This window comes from Callorhinus ursinus, unplaced genomic scaffold (assembly GCF_003265705.2).
Source record: "Callorhinus ursinus isolate GAN/ISIS: 27379988/994484 unplaced genomic scaffold, GSC_fseal_2.0 scaffold15, whole genome shotgun sequence".
NCBI lineage: Eukaryota > Metazoa > Chordata > Mammalia > Carnivora > Otariidae > Callorhinus > Callorhinus ursinus.
Window position 1 is genome coordinate 43,372,238 of NW_027397077.1, and position 21,977 is coordinate 43,394,214.

General features: G+C 52.2%; 1 protein-coding gene across 6 annotated transcripts in view; it reads right to left on the bottom strand.

Annotated features, from left to right (window-relative positions):
* The window catches only part of SLC6A6 (solute carrier family 6 member 6), an 82,707-nt gene that overhangs the window by 53,368 nt on the left and 7,362 nt on the right, over positions 1-21,977 (bottom strand). For 2 of the 6 annotated variants that reach the window (XM_025885714.1, XM_073901712.1), the window contains exon 2: positions 16,981-17,018. The exons of 1 other annotated variant lie outside the window; for it this stretch is intronic. The gene's annotated coding sequence lies outside the window, so the exon portion shown is untranslated. Of the gene's footprint in view, positions 1-16,980; positions 17,019-17,449; positions 17,536-17,556; positions 17,662-20,088; positions 20,571-21,977 lie in introns of those variants that run through there. 3 more of the 6 variants (XM_073901709.1, XM_073901710.1, XM_073901713.1) reach the window with 3 other exon arrangements.

Here is a 21,977-nt window from a genome sequence, read left to right on the forward strand (position 1 = left end):
ACATGTCTCTCCTCAATGAGGAAGGACCTTCTTCGTTCCTAGCTACACCCATACCTCACCCTCACTTAGAAGATTAGCTCAAGGGGAGTTTGGTGCCTGTGGAACAAAGCAGCTTGGGATTTAGCAAGACTCAGTGGTGGTGATCAAATAGCAATGTCTGCTGCCGGCGCCCCCTTTCAGAGCAAAGGGGCTTGTTGCCTGGAATTTCCTCCATTTATCTGGAAGTCAAGTCTCAGGTGTCCTCCACCATCCGAAGCCCACCTGAGACCCCCAGGGGCTACCAAACCACACACACCCCAGGCTTTCTCACGCCTCCATGCCTTGGCTCATTCTGTCCCCCTTGCCTGGCACACTGTTCCCCAAGTAATACACAGGCAATCCTCAAGCGATCCCCTAGGACAATGGCCCTGAGGACTCCCCAGTGCCTTCCTTGGGCTCCGTGGGTCACACCACCTCTGTCCCGATGCTCACCAGCCCATACTGTAATCGTGGGCCAGCTTCCTGACACCCAGTAGAAGGCCCAGCACTATCAATATTCATCAAACAGAAGCTTTAGGGCTCACAACCCTGGAGACACTCAACATCGGGGTAAACGTGTGCTACCTCAGAGCTGCGAGGGCCCCTCAGCTCGGCGCATAGAGCAAGGACAGCAGCAGATGCTAGGACCGGGCAGGGCAGCCGACAGAGTAAGGGTAAGCCAGACATCCCCTCCGGACAGGGGCTGTGTCCCCGGCAACTGAGCACAGTTACCCCCAATGGTCAAAACTCTACAAAGCTTTGCCCTCTTTTGATAGATGAGCCCTAAATCTTCAGGAAATCACTTTTCATGAAACAACATGTTCCCTGAGCATGTTCCAAAACGGACTTTGAACTGAATGCTCCTCGGTCTCCTAAAGGTTTGCCAGGTACTGCTGGAGGCTCCTCGTGGATCCTGCACAAAAATTGCAAGGCACAAAGTGGGGACCTAAGGGTATTGGCACATGCAAATGCAAGCCCACTTTCTAGATGAGCAAACTGAGGCCCTGGACCCATAGCAGATGAACAAGAGCCACCAGCCTCTTTCACAGCTGGGCCATCGGCGCTGAAGGAACCTTGTTTCAGAGGGAAAAGTGAGGTGGGAGGGAGGTGACGCAGGGCGGGATGCTCCCAGCACCCCCGACCCAGTGGGACACAGTGGGCGCCGGAGGCTGAAAGTAGAGCTCCTATTCCCAATCTGGCTGGAGCCGTCGGGTTGGTGGATAGTGGTGCGGCGGCAGGGGCAACTCTCAGGCTACAAGATGATGCCTAATAGCAGCTACTGCTCAGTTAGATGAAAATTCAGCATTAAAATCCATACCGGGGGTGGGGTGGGCTCGAGGGAAGGATGACATTTCTACATTGTGCAGACCATCTCCCAGGGCAACCCCCAGACGGCCTCCACCTCCCTTCACCTTCCACTGTAATTCCACCTCCGGCCTGGTCGTGTTCACCATGAGCACGGTGCCTCCATGTGGCCAGTCATCCATGCGGTGACACAAAATGAGGCTACCTCAACCACTGGAAACTCCCTAGAGGCACGCCCCCTAGCCCAGCCAAGCTTGTTTCTAGCCCATCCCACTGCCCACCATGTCGCCTTCAGCTCAAGAACTATTGGTGGCTCCCAGCTGCTTGGAGAATCATCTCTCTATTTCCTCACCTGGAATCCAAAGCTCATGGTACTTGACACTGTCGCTGGCCCCAATCTCTGCCACCTTACCTCTCCTCCGGTCCTGCCTGAGTCTTGGGACCTCCTTGTTTTTTCCATCATTATCCCGTTCCATGCTGTGTTTTGTGGGTTCCCTTCTGTTTAGGAGGATCCCACCCACCTTTAAGACCTGGCCCAAGTGTCACCCCTCCAGAAAGCCCTTCCTGCCCACCCCATTTTTTTCCCCCTTCTCTCCTCCTGTGGCCTGTGTCACCTCACCATTCACCAGGTGCAGGGCTCTTGCTCAGACTTCAACCCTGGACAGAGCTCAGAGTTCTCCTTGAGACAGCTCAGTTTCTTCATCTGTAAAGTGGTCCCCATAATCTGTGAAACCATTCCTTGCCAAAGTCTCTGGGCCAAGCTGGTGGAAGACCACAGGCTTCCTGAGCATTGGCATTGCCTGGGACTCTGGCTGAAAATCCAAATGCTTGGATCCGCCCCGGACCTCCTGACTCTGAATCTTCAAGGTTATTAAACCAACCCCACCCCCCCTCAAGTGACTCTTAGAATCAGGTGAGGTTGGGAAGAGTGGTGCTAATGAACTGGGAGAAGCTTGGTAACATGTAAAACAAAATCAGCCAGTTAAAGAGACTATTATTGGCTGACGATAATGCACATGGGCATGCATAGCTGTGTGCACACACTGTCCGCATAGGCCCACAGATGATGGTCCTGCCAGACTGGGAGCAGGTGGGGGCTGGGCCCGGCTGGGGTCCATTTCGGCCAGCCCCAGTGAGTCCGGGGACGACCCCAGAACCATGTGCCCAGCCTTGACAGTTTGCCAGAGGCTCCCCATTCCCTCTTGCCACTGCTCCTTATAGTAGCCCACTTTACAGGTAAGAAAACCAAGGCTCAGAGAGGAAACAGGACTTGGCCAAAGTTACCCAGAAAGCAAGTGACAGAATTTGAACCTGGGACAAAGCAGTACTCCCTCTATCCGCTTGCTAAAGTTAAAAGGAGTTTGAGAAATCAAGGATGGGGCCGGCAGGTGGATTACCTTGGGCTTCTGGGGCAGGGAGTTGAGTGGGGTATTGTGATCCTGGGGGAACAAGCATCAGAGACCGTCCCACCTGGCCCGGGGCAAAATCCAGCACAGCAGACCTCAGGCAGCATCTCCAAAAAGACACAAAGTACAGGGCATATCGCCTGGGACTTGGGGGTCCTCAGCTGTCACCCCTGCACGGGGGGGGGCACTTTTTCCCTAAAGTGGAGGCACCAGGTGGGGCCTTCCCAAAAGGAGAAGCACCTGTCCCTAAAATGCCAACTCCCCAAACTCAAGGAACAATAGCAGGAAAGGACCCAGGAGGGCCAGGTGAGGCCTCAGCTCTGCCAGTGACCACTGCTTGACCAAGGCAGCACCCGGCCTTCCCTGGGCTGTGGTTTCGGCCAGCTGACCAGCAGACCTTAACAGCTCGTGAGTGCAGGATCCCAACCATCCCTCCCACACACAGGGGCACACAGGTGTACACACACACAGGCTCTACACATCCGTGCGCGCGCACACGTCTCTCTGCAAAGGCAACCTCTCCAACAGAAGAAAATATACACCATAAATACACCTGTGTGTACCTCAGTTTCCTCAAACACAGAATGACGATAGCAATAGTACCTACTTCTTAGGGTTGTTGCGAGATGAAATGAGCTAATAGGCACAGGCCACTTAGTACTTGAACAAAGTGTGAGCTATCAGGACGATGACCCTGAGACCGGCGACAGCCTGGACTCACAGCCAAGGCCCTGCTGGGCACCTTCCATATCCCCTCACAGAGCCAGGATCGGGGTTCGAAAGCAGGTCAGCCAGTTCTGAGATGTGGGGCATCCCCCTAACACTCCTGCCTCCTCCCAGCTGTCCCTTCCCTTCTATCCAGCCTCCACTCCTCTTCCACTGTGGGTGGAGCCAGGGGACCCTCCCAGGATACCTGCTGACTATGGGGCGATGTAGGTCCTGGGGGCTGGTGGCTCCATGGGGATCCGAGCATGGATGTGGGCCCTCCTGTCACCTCCTCTACCTTGCCTCGGAGTAGGGTTGGGAGAACAGCTCAGGCAGCTGCCCCCAGTCGGGCAGCCAGACCAGGGCTTGCAGCTCCCCAGACCAGGTGTCAATGCCCCATGGGCAGCGGTGCCTGCCAAGCTGGGGAGGCAGGAGTTACAGGGCGTGGGGCCTGGCCTTGAGAGCCAAGTTTGTGCCATAGACACTGGGAAACGGGCTGCAGAGCGGCCCCGACAACCCGTGGTGGAATAGCCGACCAGCTACTCGGAGCAGAGTGACCGAGCAGCTTCCCCTCCTTCCTTGCGCAGCTATGAAGAAAACTTTTGGGAGAAGAAGCGGCTTGGTGGTGTCCCCCAGATTGGCTGCAGCTATAGAAATCAGATTCTGGGACCCCTCAACTCCCAGCAGCCTCAAAACTCCAAAGGTCCTAGCTGGAGGTCCCTGGGTGCCCAAGACCCCTCAACTGGCCATCAACGAATGACAGATCAGCCCTGGACCCCCAGTGCCCAGGGTTTAGAGATAAGCAGACTGAGGCTTGAAAAGAGGAGGGGGCTTTCCAGGAAGCCCCGAGTTGGGCCCTGCTGTGGGACTCTGGGCAGCCTACTGTGCCTGTTCCCTCATCCGTAAACTGTGGCCGAGGACGGCACCAGCTCCTCAGGGCGCAGGGGTGATCACGTGAGTCGATGCAGATAAACCACCCAGTACCCAGCCAGGCGCACAGACGGGTCCTGCTAAGACATCGCGGTGTGAGGGCGAACATGATTCCTGTTGGAGCCACTCTCAGGGAACTGCCTGCTAGTAGGAAGGCAAGACAATAGCAGTTATGATTAAGAAGTTTGCCAGCCCCAGGGTGGGCTACTCCAGTCTTTAACCCCAATTTGTTCTGTGGACGTGTACTAGTTCAGGAAATTCGACACCGTCATTGGGTCTAATGTGCCCGTTTTACTGGTGGGGAAATTGAGGCCTAGGTGCAAAAGCTTCCGTCTCCAGTGTTTCAACTGGGGTTCTAGGCCTCCAGTTCCCCTGCCCGCTCCTACTATTTGGATGCCTAGGACCAGCTAAACTCCTTACTTATTTGGGGAGCTCCTTGCCAGGCCCAGGATACGCAGAGCACTAATCCCACAGAGGTCTTTGACCCCAAGGGAATGCCCTGCCTGTTTACCCGGTACCTCCGGTCAGCTCAGGGGCTGAGAGGCTCTATCAAGTGAGGATCTGGACGGAGGCGGTGGGTAAACAGAGGGTCCCACTGGTGGTCTGGGGTGGGCGGCTTGGGTAGAGTTCTTGGCAAGGGGAACCACGGCCCACTCCAAGCTGGACACCCCTGGGAAAGACCTTGTTCCCACCAGGCCTCGGGCCGGCCCACTCAGATCAGAGCAGTGAAGGGCTCCCACATTTGCCCTCTGCTCCCTCCCTCCTGAGTGGACTCCCTAGACACTGTTTCCTAGGTAACTGCAGCTGTTGGGGACTCCCTAAGCTTGAATCACAGAAGGCTGCCCAGTAAGTTTCTGTAAGGGGACCGAGGCTCTGTGAGCAGATAGGAACACAGGTGGACATGCAAACATGACTTAACCCAGACATTGGGAAACTGGGTACATCAGAAGCCCTTGAGAGTATAAAAGATGCCCAGCACCTTGGCTACGGCCCTCAGAATATCCGCTCATGAGGTCACAATGCCCCTTCCAACACAGCTCAAGTGCCCCGAGACGGCGTACTCCAGAAAAACGCCAGTGATTAGGAATGTCCCTTAGCCAGGGGACGTTCTTTGGTCATAGAATTTACTGTCTCTATATGTCATTGCCTGGGAGGCCCTGGGTTTTCACAGCTTAGTGCATTTTTGCAGGCCATTTCGGGCCCCAGAATGCACATCCCTGCTCTTCTCCATTCTCAAATGAGACCTCCTCCAAGAAGCCTTCCCTGACCATCCCCTGTCCATCTCCTAGCAGAACGAATTGCTTACTCCTCGGCTGTAGTCCTAGTTTCTTCCTCCCACGGTCAGAGGATGCTCTGGGGCAGTGGGTGGGCCTCCCCCCTAGAGGCGGCAAATGGGGAGGACCCCAGTGTATCATCGTCTTAGCAACCTTTTGTTCCAATTCCAACTGTTCTTACATCCTGGAAACAAAAATAGTTGCAGCTAACATTATGTGCCTGGCACTCTGTTGGGCATTTGATATAATTCTAGCTCGTAGTAATTTTTAAAATCATGCTATTTTTCTTATTCCGTTTAAAATCACTTTTCACTGATTATGGCCACTTGCTTTTCTCCTATAATCAGTCCAAAGGTAATGAGACTTTATGACTTTTCAGAGACTCTCACAGAACAAAAAAAACCACACTCCAAATGCCTTAGAAGTATGGAAAGTGCTCCAAACTGCATAGCCGGTTCCAGAGAGGAATACCAGCTCCCTGGGTGGAGTGACTGTGCGTGCCCAGCTCAGTGCCTGTCACTTGGGTGCAGAATTTTTACCCGGTCCTTACCAACCATCCTATGAGATGAGAAATCTTACCCCATCTGAGGCTCAGAGGGGTTGAGTGACTTGACCAAAGTTGCACAGCCAGGAAGAGGCAGGGTTCCAGAATCCTGGGTCCCCCACCACTGGGCTCTGGGGCATCTCCTGGCTCTGTCCTTTGATGCCAGGAAGTCCCCCTCTTCACTTGACACAGGAAGAAACTGAGGCCAGCAGTAGGTACGGGTGTCATTGTGCACATTAACCAGCTAGGATTGGAATCCAGGTCTCTTGAGCAGGCCCAGATGGCAGGTCCTGGGTCAGCCTCAACTACACAACAGCAGGAACAAAAAATCCACCTCTGCAGAGGCTTTGTGCTACAGGCTTTGCAAGGACCTTCCCATTTCATGATGTATACCTGCTGGGATTACTAAATACTGGCCCCTCAGGCTAGGAAGAACTGTTAACCATTTCACTTCGGGCTACCTAGAGCAATTAGGTGGCTAATAAGGAATTGGTGAAGGGAAGGGACTGAGCCCCGGGCGCATCCCCACCCCCACCTCCTCTGAGCTTGCTCTCACCCTGATCCTCCCGCACTGTCCCATCCTCTGCAGCAGCCTGGGGACTTAATCAGCTTATTCACCCTTTAGATAGCCTGGCCGATCAGAAAAAGTCTCCTTTTACTCCTTGGAGACAAGGATACCTGAGATTTAGGCCACAACTATAAATAGTCGAGAAATCCGTCCTTTTAGATTGACTCATTTATTGATTTGGTCAGTTGGTTCCCACTGACCCCCAGATGGTGGAATTCTACGTAATTCCTCCCCAGTATTGTCCGTGGAGAGGAGTGGCCCTCCTGGCCTCTCCAGCTTTGTTCTCTGAATTCCCCGATGGGCACTACCCCCTGCGAGACCCTGTTCCCCAAATCCCCTTTGCCGGGTTCCACTTTTGCCTCTGCTGCGTCACCTTAAAAGGTTTTGGATGGAAGCTGACTCTGTCACTTGTCTGCTGCTGCAAGCAGTGACCTCAGGAATGTCAATTCCCCCTTGGGGCCTCAGTTGCATCATCTGTAAAATGGGCCATCTCGAATTCCACAAGGGAAGGCAGGGGCAAGCGCTTTAATACATGAGTGGATTTGCTCTCAGGAGAAATGCCCATGCGGTTCATTTCGTGTGGTTAAATCAACAACAACACTGACTGGGGGGCAGAAACAAGCACCCAGAGCTCTTCTGTCCCCCGGGGAAAACAGCAGATAAACAGTTCCTCCATCCGGTGTTCTGTGACACACGAACGGCTTAGGCTGCTGGCACTGCCACCCCCTCCCAAGGCATTTCGCCTGCTCCCCAAACCATGTGAGTCATCAAAACTAGGTGAGACACCTCGGTAGAGTGGGTTTCCTCCTGGCACCTCTGGCAGTGCCTGCAATGCTCCCGCAAGCCTGTTTGGGTGAGGGCCGGGCTGGGCTCTTCTTCTTCCCAAATAGAAGCCAGGTGTCAAAATAACTAAACAACAGTCACCACCTTTAAGGGGGCACCTGGCAGCATTAACTAAGGACTTCAGGTTCCAGTCTGGCTCCCCAAAGTGAATCAAGACCCCAGCACTCAGCAGGGCATTCGGGGTCACCAGCCAAGACCTCCCTTCCAGCTCCTCTTCTGGCCCCCCTGCCCCAGAGCGAGACAGGGCAGCCCAGCCATGCCTCTGACAGCATCGGGAACTCTCTGCTTTCCCTTTTCAGGGACGCTTCCCTCTACCAGTAAATGCCCTTCCTGGTTTGTGTCTGTCTGCCTGGACTGCTTTCGTCTTTCAAGGCCTCTGGGAAAGTTTTGTGAACTTTGTGTGCCCAAAGCATCTTCAAAAGACCCCACTGCTGATGCACAGCCGACTTGTCTTCGGGCTAACCGAGCTAGTCCAGGAGGGACAGAGAGAGGCTCAACTCTGGGTCCCCAGGGCGTGGCCGGGGCCTGGGCCACAGGAAAAGTCCACAAGTCTCTGATGACTGCACGAACAGACTTTCAATTCTCGATTTTCAGATGCTTACAGGTTTTCCCCAAACTTCCCCAGATAGCAAAGTTTCTAGCCTGGGTCTTTCCCCACTCAGCAAGGCCTGGAAGGGGTTTGAAAATATATGCACTCCTCAAATGAACCATAAAGGCCAAAGGGAAAATAAAAGGTCTGCCCCCCCATGACCTTCCGGAGTTGGGAGCTACTGTATCTATGAGAAGGTGGATGTGAACACAGTCTGTTGTGGTCATCACTCCACCACGTCACAACAAACCATCACACTGCATGCCTTAAGCTCACACAGTGATGTATGCCTTTCGTTTCTCAGTTAAGACAGGGGAAAAAAGCTCACACTAAATTGTAATGTAATTCGTATGTTCACCTACGTCTCACTTACTAGATTGTACGATTCTAAAAAATTGACATTGTGTCCTTTATGTTTGTATCACTAGCACCTGTCATCATGTTTATGAATATGAAATAAAATTAATTTCTTTAAAGAGCTGGGGGTGGCCCCTTCTCCCCAGAAGCACGCAGCAGGCCCAGCCCTCAGCCATGAAACTTTGGGGCCTGGCCACATGGGGATCAGCTGACCCAGACAAGGCCAGAGATGTGGATGGGAATCAGTACCTCGAAGCAGCCCCTGTCCCCAGGGGCCTTCCAGAGCTGCGGCTTTAGATTGTTTCTTTTAGGAGGAAGAGTTTACTCCATGTCTGGACTTTTTAATGTGACTACACCATCCCTGAGAGCACTTTAATACGGCCATTATTAATAAAACACATTAATAAGAAATATTTGTACCAAGCTTTTTAATATACCAAACTGCTCTCTCTTACTTGCTTAAACCAATTAGCCTGGTGGGCATCATGGACCTCCCTTTACAAATGGGGCCACTGGAGCCCAGGCAGGAGATGGCACTGGCCAGCGGTCACACGGCCAGGAAGCGGCAGAGACTCTTCTCTCAACAGCACCAGGACAGAGAGGGTGGTTAGGGGAGGAGTGGGGGCCATATGTCTTACGGTGATGTGTGACCTTGGGCATGTCAATGCCTTTCTCTGAGCCTCAGAACGCTCCTCGTGAGGAAGGATGGAGAGGAGGGAGGCAGACAGGCTCATGTTCCCAGATTCTTCCCTCCTCCACCATGAGACAAGCCCTGGCCTCCTGGTCATACACACTGACTGCATGCATTTGGGGCGGTGGGGGGTGGGGGGGCTGGTTCTGGTTCCACTTTGCAACCGAACAACGGTTTGTGTGATCAGCTATGTCGTCTTCCCCTTCCGGTCTTGTTCCTCACTCTATCCCCACTGCCCAGCACTGTGCCTGGGGTACAGCAGGTGTTCCACAAGTACTCAGCACGTGAGTGAATGGACACATGAATGCTGAGTAAATGCGTCAATTCATTTGGTGTGAGCTCCTTACAGGACAGGGGATCTGGAGGGAATAATCCAGAGGAGCAGCAGGGCCCCACTGGGCAGCTCCCCCATGAAAGGAGGGCAGGGCAGGGAGCCTGGGCCCAGAAGCACACCCGTCCTGTCTCCTGGTCTGTGTGGCCGTGGCAGTACTGGGGGGCACCTCCCTGAGCCCGGCTTCTTCACCCATGAGGCAGAGAACATCAGAACTTTGTCACAGGACCATTTCATGGCAGGGATGCGGATACAACCATCAAGTTCTCAGGCGTCATAGGTGCTCAGTAAGCATCTCCAGGTCAAAATCAGACCTTGTATTAAGTCAACCAGGCTGACCCTTCTGGTTGCCTGGAGGAGGACACAGATGCCCAAGGTGGCAACACCTCAGGGACTCACAGCGAGGAGGGCCAGGGCTGGGACAAGCACTGCGGCAACTAGTTCGTGGGGACGTCTGTGACCTCAAGCAGTGGTATGACCCAGCGTGCGGGCATGACCTCCCGGGGCAGCTGGATAAATGAGGTTGCGGAGGTAAGCTTGTCGGATGTACTCATACTGCGAAGGACATACTTAACTAAAAACATGACTCAGTTTATCTAATTTAACTGGACGCCCTGTGTTTCATCTAGCAACCTTATTCAGAGTGTCTAGAGGGATCCCTGTTATACACACACACACACACACCGCATCCTGCACAAAATATGACACCCAGGACATAAGAGGCATCAAAGACTCTGGGCTCCTGGTCTGAAAACTTCAACCTGAGTACAAATTAAAGATCCTGAGACTTCGGGGTCACGCTATCCCACAGGCATGCTCCGTTGTTTCTTCCCACTCAGAGGAAGCTGCTTGCCTGGTACCTTCACAGACCTTTTGGGGTCCTCTCAGCTCCTCCCTGTTTCCACAGTTTTTGCAGAGCAGGTGTCTACTCCCAAGGACTTCCAGTAGTCCTCACCTCATCGAGGCCCCCAATGCCGCTTCCACCCATCCTGCTCCCCTGACAGACATTGCTAATCGATCGTGGCATCCTTCCCACAGATCAGGAGCCAGCCTTAGAGTCCTTATCGAAACATGGTCTCTCTCTCTCTCTGGGCCTCTGTAACTTAATGGACAAGAGAAAGCTCTCATGTTGGCGGTTGGGGGGGAGGGCAGGCAGGCTGCCCAGAGAAGACTAGGAAGGAATCAGACAGAAGGTCAGAGCACCACTTGACTTGAAAACATAAATGAGAACCATGTCCCCCTCACTGTGGCAGGAGGGAGGGAGGGAGCCATGGACCTTTCACAACCTGGCAGTCCTGACGGGACCTTCAGAGCAAGAGCTCAGGGGTGATGACAGGAACAAAGGTGGGGGAATTTGGGGGTGAGAGAAGCCCTGTGCAAGGTAATGCAGGAGCCGACTAAGGCTGGGGATGAGGGGCAGAGGAACCAGTGACTCAAAACTGCCTCCTGCTACTCGTTAGGATGAAGGCCAAAGGTTTAGGGGTGAGAATCCATTATGGGAAGCCGAGGTGTCCAAGTATATAGCCCCACAGAGGGTGTGTGGGCCACCAGGCTGCCAAGGACACAACAGACCCTGCAAGGCATGTGCACTTATGTCTGCTTTATAGAGAACACCCAGCCCAGAGAGGGAGACCATCATAGCAGGCACTGGCTCCTAAATGGCAGAGCTGAGATTCAAGTCCAAAGCTGTCACCCCAGGAGCTCCTCTGGGGAAATGATTCCAGACCCTTGTTTTTACGCATGAGGAAAATGAGGGCCCAGAAAAGGAAAATGACTCACCCAAGGTCCCCCCAGCAAATTGGTGGAGAAGTGGGTAGATAAAGGTGGTGCCGTGGGGGACCCTTTGGGCAGCTGGGTCTGAATACTGACCCAGGGCACCCTCCTTCAGGGGTGCCCCAGGGAGCCAACCCCTCCAAATCCAGAGGTATCTCTAGCCTTAGGATCCAAGAGCCTCCTGCTTTGGGGAGCGTGGGTTTCTGGACTTACTATCTGCCGGCTGAGAACAGACTAACAGATGGGAATACCTCCCCTACACCCTTCTCAGGTTTCACCTCAGCAGGCAGCTCTGGTCTTTGAAATGCCCTGCCAGTTTCTGAAAACAACAACAACAACAACAACAAACTGCGATATTGTGACTTATAATCAATATAAATATGTATTTGGTCTTAGGCGATGAGAGGCGCGGCTGGGTAGCTCAGTTGGTCAAGCGTCTGCCTTTGGCTCAGGTCATGATCCTGGAGTCTTGGGAGGGAGCCCCGGGTCCGGCTCCCTGCTGCAAGGGGGACCTCCTTCTCCCTCTGCCCTCTCCCCCATACTCACTCTCTCCTGTGCGGTCTCTCTCTCAAAAAAAAAAAAAAAAAAAATTTCCTAAGTGATGAGAGTGGACCAGAGTGAGAAAGGTGTCTTTTGTTATGTTAACGAGGGACTTTTAGAAGGGCACCTAAGGCTAGGGGCTGGTTGCTAGGAGAAGCAACTGTGTGATTAGAAGGTTGGAACTTGCAGTCCCACCCCCTGACCTCCAGGGAAAGGAGGGGGGCTGGAGATGGAGTTCAATCGCCAAAGGCCAATGATTTAATCAATGGTGCTTAAAGTAATGAAGCCTCCATAAAAATTTAAATGAGAGCTTCCAGACTGGTGAACACACGGAGATTGGGGGAGAGGGGCGCGCCTGGAGAGGAGGATATGGGAGCTCCTCGCCCCTTCCCCATCCCTTGCCCTGTGCATCTCTTCCAGGCTGTTCTTGAGTTACGGCCTTTACTAACAGACCACTAATCTAGTCAATAAAATGTTTCTCTGAGTTCTGTGAGCTGCTCTGGCAAATTAATCAAACCCAAGGAGGAGGTCGTGGGAACCTCTGATTTCTAGCCAGTCTGCCAAAAGCACAGGGGATGATCTGACGCGTACAACAGGCGTCAGAAGTGAGGTGGGAGTAGGGGGTCGGCCTTGGAGGGCTGAATCATTAACCTGCAGATCCAGGTAAATAGTGTCAGGAGTGAGTTACAAGGTAGGATATCCAGCTGGTGCTGGAGAATCTCTTGGTGGTGTCGGGGGGGGGGGGGGCACCCCACATGTTAGAATTGTAACCTCTCTCCTTGAAAAAACCCCTGTCTGCCCACTGTTGGGGCTAGGCAAGACAGGAAAATAAACCAAGGAATCTTCTCTTCACTGAAGGCCCAAGTTTTCCCACCACAGGTGAGGCCAGAAGAGGCGGTTCCCGCTTGCCCTGGTCGTCCAGAGGCCCCAGCTTCCAGCAGCTGCGGCGTGGTACAGACGACTAGCCAAAGGCATGGACTAAAGCCCAGGTTCCCTGTCCTGACACATGGCTGACCTCGGGTTGGCCGCTGCCCTCTTGAGCCTCAAATTTCTCACCTGTTACACAGGGACAGTAATAACTTCGCTATAAAATAACGCAAGTATTACAGATGGAAAACCTCTCTGAGAACTGCTAAGGGCTGCACGTGCTATTATTGTCTGTATGTTCAGACTACCGTGATAGAGGTGTTAAAAGTAATCCTAACCGCCCCAGTAAGAATAGCAATCACAACTAGCACGTACTGGGTAGGGGCTGTGTGCCAGCCACTGTGCGAAGAACTTTCATAGTTCTTCTTCTCTGATCGTCCAACTGGAGAGGAGGGAGTCTACATCATGTCTATTTTGACAGAAGACCCGAGGGCCCAGAGAGGTTACGTGACCTGCCCTGGGTCACACAGCAAAGTAGAGGCCAAATGCCATTGACCCCTGGACTCACTGGACAGCTGAGTTGAGGTCTTAACCACACCTCTCCTCTCTCTAAAGGGTAGCCGTATCAACCTCCGAGTCTGGTTCGGTATTCATAACACATCTTGTTTACGGACTTTTGATTTTCTTTCCCAAAAGAGGAAGGCTGGCAGACCAGCTGCTGCTTCTTTGGGATGGGTTGTTTTAAATCCACTGCTCCCCAAGCTCTGAAGGCAGGGGCTCCCCAAGGAAGTGGCTGGCTTCACTACCTCTTGAGGCCTGCAGGCTGTCACTGATGATCCTCAGAGGCTTCAGTTAGGGCAATTCCTGAGGGTCAGTGATTTGGCAGCAGGTGCCTGGCACCTTAAAAATGCACACCCCCTTTAGGCTAGCAATTCCAATTTTCTGGACCAGACCACTGTGTAAAGATGCCCACTCAGGGATGTTCACTGCATTTGGTTTTACAAGATGAAAAAGTTCTGGAGATCGGTTGCACGACAACGTGAATATACTTAACACTCCTATACTATAGACCTAAAAATGGTCGAGATGTTTAATTTTATGTTATGTATATTTTACAATTAAAAATAGAAAGAAAAAGATGTTCACAGCAGAGTGGTTTACATGAAAGAGAAACTACCAATGGCCAATCTCTCATCGCTAGAGGACTAATTAAATAAATGATGGTTTACCCAAACAAATCAAAACTAATTAAGAAGGGAAGGGCAGGGGTCAGCAAACTTCGACCCCTGGACCAAATCTAGCAGGTTTTTTTTTTTTTTTTTAAAGATTTTATTTATTTATTTGAGAAAGAGAGAGTGAGAGACAGCACGAGAGGGAAGAGGGTCAGAGGGAGAAGCAGACTCCCCGCTGAGCAGGGAGCCCGATGCGGGACTCGATCCCGGGACTCCAGGATCATGACCTGAGCCGAAGGCAGTCGCTTAACCAACTGAGCCACCCAGGCGCCCTAGCAGGTTTTTTTTTTTTTTAAGATTATTTATTTATTTATTTGACAGAGAGACAGCGAGAGAGGGAACACAAGCAGGGGGAGCGGAAGAGGGAGAAGCAGGCTTCCTGCCGAGCAGGGAGCCGGGGCTCGACTCCAGGACCCGAGCCGAAGGCAGACGCTGAACCGACTGAGCCACTCAGGCGCCCCTAGCAGGTTGTTTTTGTAACTGAAGTTTTAATGGCATAAAACGACACCCACTCATTTGCATTCTGTGCTACAACACAGGGCCAGGGAGCCCTTTCAGAAAGCATAAGCCAAAAGGGCCACGTGGAGGAAGCTTCATATGGGCCTGAGAGCAAACCCACTTCTCAGCCTCCAGGGCATCCTCTGTGAAATGGGCTCCCACCAAGTGTGGATGGATCAGCAAACCTCTGAGGAGAGAACAGCAGCTGGCTTCTATCTGTGTATTGCCTCTAAAGCCACCAACCCAGATGGGGGCTGGGAGCCTTGCACAAGACTCTTTATCTGGAAACAGAACTCATACTCCAGCTTTGCAGCAGCAGGCATCTGGCTGCCTGGGCTGCCCCAGGCTACTCATTAACAAGCACAAGGCCTTGGGAATGGGCCTGCCTAGGAGTCTACTCCCAGCCTGGGGTGAGGGAAGAGCAGTGCTGGATGGTGTGGGCACCAGGGTCAGAACAGGTGGGGTTCAAATCCTTCCTTGCAGTGTGACCCTGGGGGGAGTCAATTCACCTCTCTGCGCCTCAGTTTCCCCATCTGTACAATGGAGATAATATCAGTGGCTAACTCCTAGGGCTACTTTGAGGACTGCATGAGTCTGTAAAGTACCTAGGAGTACCTGATACACAGTAAGTGCTCAAGGTACTGTACCTGTAATTTTTACAAAAAGAACAGCAGCGCCTACATCCTAAGACTGTTGTGGGCTAAAATGCGCCACTATACATTAAACCTCTCCGTGCCGATTCGAGCATGATATTAAAGAGTTTAAAAAGTGTTCGTGATTATTCTTACTGACATTTGTGACCAGTATGGCAACGACTCTGGAGGCTGACATGGACTAGAACAACTCTATGCCCACTCAGCCAGGGAAGTGTCCTGAGCCACCCGGGGATATGCCTGCCTAATGTCACAACATAAAGAACCAGAGGTCTCCATGGGGTCACAGGGCCTGGGGGGGCGGGGCTTGATCACAGGGATGGGGTCAGGTCCACCATGGGTAGCAGTGGGCCAGGGTCTTCAGGGCCTTTCTCTTAGTCCTGGCTTCCTAGGTGACCCCAAATCAACCAAACTCCAAGTCCTTGGTTAGGGCACTACCTTCCCTCCTGGGAGAAATTTCTGCCTAAGAAGCCAGGATTTTCACATTCCAGAACAGAGTCCACTAGTGGGTCATGAAATCAACTCAAAGGGTCAGGACTATCACTTTTATAAAAGAAAACAGAATAGAACAGAGCCCTAAAGATGCTGAAGATATGAGTTACCATTTTGTAAGACTGGTTTCACTTTCAAGCGCATGTGGATGTGTGAGCACGGGTGGCATCCTGTCGTGAAATCTATTTCTTACCGAATGTCGTAACAAAAAGACTTTCAAAACCCCAATAATAAGGATGTTTTAGATCAAGGTGAAAAAGTCATCTGCAGAAAAGTCAGGTTCCTGCCCCATTAAACCCCTTTTAAAAACACTGTGAACCTGAACTGGCGAGGGAAAAAAAAGCTTCTGTAAATATGAGACATCAGCAAAATGTCATTAAGGTCTGTAGATTAGATAAGAGAACTGTATCAATGTTAAACGTCCTGGGGTTGATAATTGCATGTGCTTATATAAGAGAATGAATGGCATTGCTCTTACGAAATACATAGTAAGGATTAGGAAGAGTAAAGGGGCATCAGCCTGTAATTTACTCCCTAATGAGTCAGCAAAAAAAAAAAAAAAAAAAGTTTTAATGTGACTATTTCTGTAGCATATATAGAGATGAAGCAAATGTAACAAACGTTAACAGTGGGAAAATCTCAGTGAAAGGTATACAGGAGTTCACTGTAGTCTCCTTTCCACTTTTCTGAAGGTTTTCAATTTTTTAAAAAAGAAAAAGTTTAGGGGTACCTGGGTGGCTCAGTCGGTTGAACGACCGACTCTGGGTTTTGGCTGGGGTGACGATTTCACGGGTGGTGGGATCAGCCGGGAGGGACTCTGCGCTAAGCAGGGAGTCGGCTTAAAGATTCTCTCCCTCTGCCCCTCCCCTTGTGGAGGTGTGTGCGCATGCGCTGACACAGGCACTCGCGCTCTCTCTCAAATGAACAAATCCTTAAAAAAAGACCCAAAAAATAAAAAATAAAAAGTTTAATAACGAGACAACTGGGACAGCAGCCCCAAGTTCTGATGGGAGAATCCTATCTGTGCTGGGAGCCAAGCATCTCACCCTTTTACACGTGTCTGAGCCCAATCCTCAGAAGTAACTCAACGAGGCCCCATCACTGCCCTGTGGCAGAGCCAGGATGGGGTCCAGGCCAGACGCGAAAATCAGTGCTCAGCATTTGTAAGGCTGTCTCCCTGGCACAGGCAGGTGGAGGGGGCCGACCCGAGCCATGAAGCCACCACCCCGGAGTGACATGTGGATGAGGTCCCGGAGCCCTGGGGGTTCTGCTTCCTCCTCCTCGAGCCTGGAGGAGACACTGAGAGCCCAAGGACCCCACATCGGTGAGATGCCAACACCACCGAGAGGTCAAATGCCACTTACGTTTTGGAGGCTCCTCGGCAAGGGCTGTTGTTCTGGACCTAATACAACGAGAGGAGGCAAAGAAGGAAAGAAGACATCTGGTCAGACTGTGACTATACTCGGGACTCGGAGTCTTCTTGCACATGTGACTGCCCGCCTCACGCACACTGGGAGGGGCCAAGTCAGCACCGGGGCGCACACATGCAGACACACACAGACCCACGTGTTCGCGCACACGTGCGCGCACACACGCACACACACACACACACACAGAGGCTACCCACAGCCGCAACTGTAAGCCACTGCCCGGCCCCAGAAGCCTGCACCAGAGCAGCCTAGGCATGGGCCCAAGTCTGTGAAAGACTATTCACTGGGAGCTCAGGGACACACCACGGCAAGACAGAGGGGCTGAGGGAGGCCCTGGGGGCCCCAGACTCTTGGAGAAGACGATAACTCATCGACTGGGTAAAGGCTCCAAGAATCACCTTACCAAGGGAATCTGTTGAACTTTGCTGAGTCAAGCAGTCCCCGAATGTGAATGACCCCAGAAGCCTTGGTTTTGTTGGTGTTTTTTTTGTTTGTTTTTTAATAGATCACCTCCTGTTCTTTGGCACTCAGTTTGGGAAAAAAATGCAAGTTGGGGAAGATCACCGCTGTCTCTCATCCACCAGCAGAGCTGTGCTGGAAGGCTCCCCTGGTTTCCTAGAATATAAAAATGCAGAAAACCAGGAAATGGCTCCTTATCAACCAAGATCACACATTTCAATGAACAGGTACATGGACTAGCAGAGCAGAGAAGGGGGTAATGGTGGGAGGGCAGAAAGACGCCTGCAGGGTGGACAAGTCTTTCCTCAATGTACCTGAGGCCCTGCCCTTGGAGCCCCTTCCTCAGACTCAGAAACACGGCCCCAGCAGTCTGCAGAGCTCCCTGTCCCCCAAATCAGACAACCTCATTGCTATGGCAGTGCCCCCACATTCAACGGGCTAACCTAGGTGCCCAATGGTCAAGGCACTGTGGGGTAGGAATATTCAGTCAGTAATTTGTTAAGGGGCACCTGGCTGCCTGTCAGTAAAGCATGCGACCATTGGTCTCAGGGTTGTAAGTTCAAGCCCCACATTGGGGGGAGAGATTACTTAAGAATAAAATACATATAAAATATATATATATATTTTTTAAATTTCTTGAGCACCTACTATGTGCCAGGTACTGTTTTAGGTCCTGGGAACCCAGCAATGAACAAGACAGCCGAGGTGCTTGCTCTCATGGAGCCCAGAACCCCATGGTAAAGGCCAACATGCGACATGGACACCACAGAGGCTTTGTTTTCTGGGTGGACACATGGCACTGTGAAGGGGGGGTGGGTTAGTAATGCCTGCAACAGTTGTGGGTGCCAGGGTAACATGTAACTTGCTATCCTAGACTATACCAAGGGAAGAGGGACAAAGGGAAAGATGAAGGGAGCATGTTTAATGCACATTTATAGGCATACTGTTAAAGGAACCAGGAAAAGGAGTGTAATTCTACCTGGCGTGAGACCTTAGCAGTTGCCTGAGGGCAACCCAGCTCCAAGAGGAGCTAAGTCCCCGTGGGTATAGCCTGCTGGCACCCATGCCCCTCTTCTGGGGACAACCTCACATTCATTCCACCTGGACACCCATGCACATCCACTCTCAGCCCACAGGGTTCTGGGTGGGCACGTGAGCCAGGCTTGGCCAATCAGAGGGGCTGTAACAGTTGGCTCAAGGACAAGCACCTGACCGAGCCTGGACAATGAGAGTGATAACAAGGGCTCGTGCTAAGAATATTGGGAAAAAAGAAGGCTCTTTCTAGACTGAGATGGCTATGCTGGGAGGGGATGCATCCTATGCAGCTGACAGTAACCAACACAGGAGCCCAGAAATGGACAGAAAGAAACAATCCTGATGACATAGCTCAGCACCTGGATCCAGCCATGCCTGAAGTATGACCTTGGGGCTTTTCAGTTAAGAGTCAGTAAATGTTCTTTCTTTTCTTTTCTTTTTTCTTTTCTTTTCTTTTCTTCCTTCCTTCCTTCTCTTTCTTTCTTTCCTTCCTTTCTTCTTCCCTCCCTCCCTACTCCTTCCCTCCCTCCCTTCTTTTCTTAAAGTTAGTTTGAACTGATTTCTACAACTTGCAACTCTAAGAATCCAGACCTATATCCTGCCTCAGATATGCTGTATAACTTTATGCATGCCCCTTTAACTGATGTTCAGGCCATCAGAAAAGTGGGGCACAGATGAAATGACATCTGAGGTCACCCTGAAGCCCTGGTACTCTCAGCCAGTAGCAAAGGTTAGGACTGACCCTCCCGAACCCTAGGGCATTTGGCCGGAGATGGAGAAATCAGCCCTTCTCAAAGTTAAGCCTGGAGGGCTTCTTAAAACTTGCTAGGCCCCACCCCCAGGGTCTGAGTCAGCAGGTCTGGTGTGGGGCCCCTGATTCTACATTCTAACAAGCTCCCAGGTGATGACCGAACGCACATCCCATGACCACATTTCGAGAACTTAGACTCTAAATCTGTTCTACTCTTTCCAGTTGCTTGGGGCAGGTGCCCCGTGTAAAAATAAAGCCCCAGCCAAGCAGAAGATCTCGGCAACCTCAGTCCTCAATGAGATCCCCGGTTGCAAGGATGCACCAGTATTTAAACAACTAACGTACCAGGTCCCAGCGTCCATCCACCCTACTGCCGATGCTTCCAGCCAGCCCTCCACCCTGGGATTCATCTAAAAAGTGAGGCCATGTAAGAGTGAGAAGGCACCTTCTTGTGTTCCAGCAGGCCCCACGCTGGTGTTCCAGGAGCTGTGAGCATCCCCCGATAGCTCCCCACACCAGGCAGCATGCCAGCACCAAGTAAGTCCCACTTCAGACCTGATCCTGACACACGGCCTCAGGCTGCCCTGCTGTCAGCACCGCCTGGTTGGCCCTGGGCTCTCCCTGATTTACATCCGACTTGGCTGCCTTGAAACGCCTCCTGTGGCTTTTGGACCATGGACACTGTTCAGTGGAAAACGGCTTCCCCACCAGCATCCTTTCCAAAGTGGCGCTGGCCCAGAGGGCCTGGCCTGGCCTGGCTCAACCACCTCCCAGCTGTGTGGTCTCAGGCGAGTTACCTGCAGTCTCTGGGGCTTCAACTTTTCACATGCAAAATGGGAATAATGGTATCTCTTGGGACAGTTGGGGAGATGATGCTGACCAGGAACCCGGCCTGGTTTAGGAAGGGTCGCAGGTGCCCAAGAGCTGGGATTGACTTCCTTTACTCCAAGTGTGGTCCCCAGCCCAGCAGCCTTGACAACAGCCTGGGAATTGGTTAGAAACGCAGAATCTCAGGGCCCAGTTCAGTCGTCCCGCATAGAAAGGGGCATCTTAACAAGCTCTCTGGGGATGTCCGTGGCTTTCAAGTCTGAGGAGCACCGGCATGTGTCATCATCGTTGCTGTTGCTGCCATATCCCAGGACCTGGCCAAGATGTAGCAACGACCCCCAGGCTGGGGCAATGGCAAGCAGGGGTCGGAGGTCAGGAAATGTTGGAGAGGGCAGAGAGCTTCTCCCGGGGCCTCTGAGCCTCTTGACTACCGAGGAGCCCCTCCGGCGCCCTGCAATGAGACTTAGTGAATAGGTACCGATCACCGGACTGCACTCTCGGGCTCAGCCAAGGTAACAAGATACACTGAAAACATTCCAGGTCTCAGATTTAGGGCTTCCTTCCAGCAGAATATGGCTGCCTCTGAGCCTCTCTGCGGAAGGCTGAATCTTTAGCATTCAAGGGGGCAGATTACGCTCTCTGCTTGGAGTCCAAGGCCCAGAACCCACAGCAGAGGCTGAAAGCGGAGGGGCTCCCAGGGAAGGTGCAGGTCTCAGCCTGATGTGGGGGTGCGCCAAGCCCCACATGGAGCGCTGGGGGGTGGCCTGGAGCTGCCCCTGGGAAAGCGCTAAGGGTCCCCACTGGTGGGCTAGAAGGGGGCTAGAAGCCCCGGTGAATGAATGGAGCAGAATGCCTCCCCCTGCTCGGGATCCACTGGCAACACATTTCCATGCCCCGGGCCCGGCCAGACCTAACTGAGGAAGCAGCTGGTGGTGGGGCTGGAGGGGGTTGCACTGGGGCATGCTGGAGAGTCTGAGGGGGCCCTGCCAAGTGGAACGGCAGTATGTCCAGATGTTCAGAGACACCGGACAATGACCAGATGTAGAGGCAAAGAAAGGAAGGAAGGGAGGGAGGAGGGAGGGAGGAAGGAAAGAAAAAGAAAGAAAAGAAAAGAAAAGAAAAGGAAAGAAAGAAAGAAAGGAAAGAAAGGAAAGAAAGAAGAAAAAACCCCACAATGAAAAATACTGGCTTGAATTCTAAAATTCTAAAACTCTGTCTATGCGGACAACACAAAACATGCCTGTGGTCCAGAGCTGCCCCTGGGAGACCATTTCACAGCAACTGGTACTGTTTTTTCAGGCCTGGGACTTGATCCTGCATCCAAACCCTGGTGCCCCAGGCCACTGGGATAATTCATTCGACTATTTTATGGTCAGCTCCATGAGGGTATGGCCATGATTTGGTCTTGTCTGGTTCACCTGCCACAGCCCCAGGGCCTAGACCCAATAAATATGGATGGAGATGGGTGAATATTATTTTCAAGCCCGGACCCACTATAGGCTCTCGTTTCAGGGTAGAGGGGATCGGACAGCCTTAATTTGTGTCCTGAGCACCTACTGTGTGCCAGGCTGGACACTGGAGCATCTATCCCTCCCCTGATGTGACCTCAGTCAGGTGAACAGATAAAAGGCAAGACCACAAAGTTCTGAACTCTGCCCTACAGAGGAGGCTCTGAGCAAGGTGAGATGATGTGTACTTTGTCTCATCGGATCATTTTGAGTCCTTGCTATGTGCCAGGCACAGTTAAGGGGCTGAAGGAAAGCTTCATGAAGCAGGCAGCTTCAAGGTGACCCTTGAAGAAGGGGAATAAGAAGAGAAGGGAGATGGGGGCCTGGCTGGCTCAGTCAGTAGAGCATGA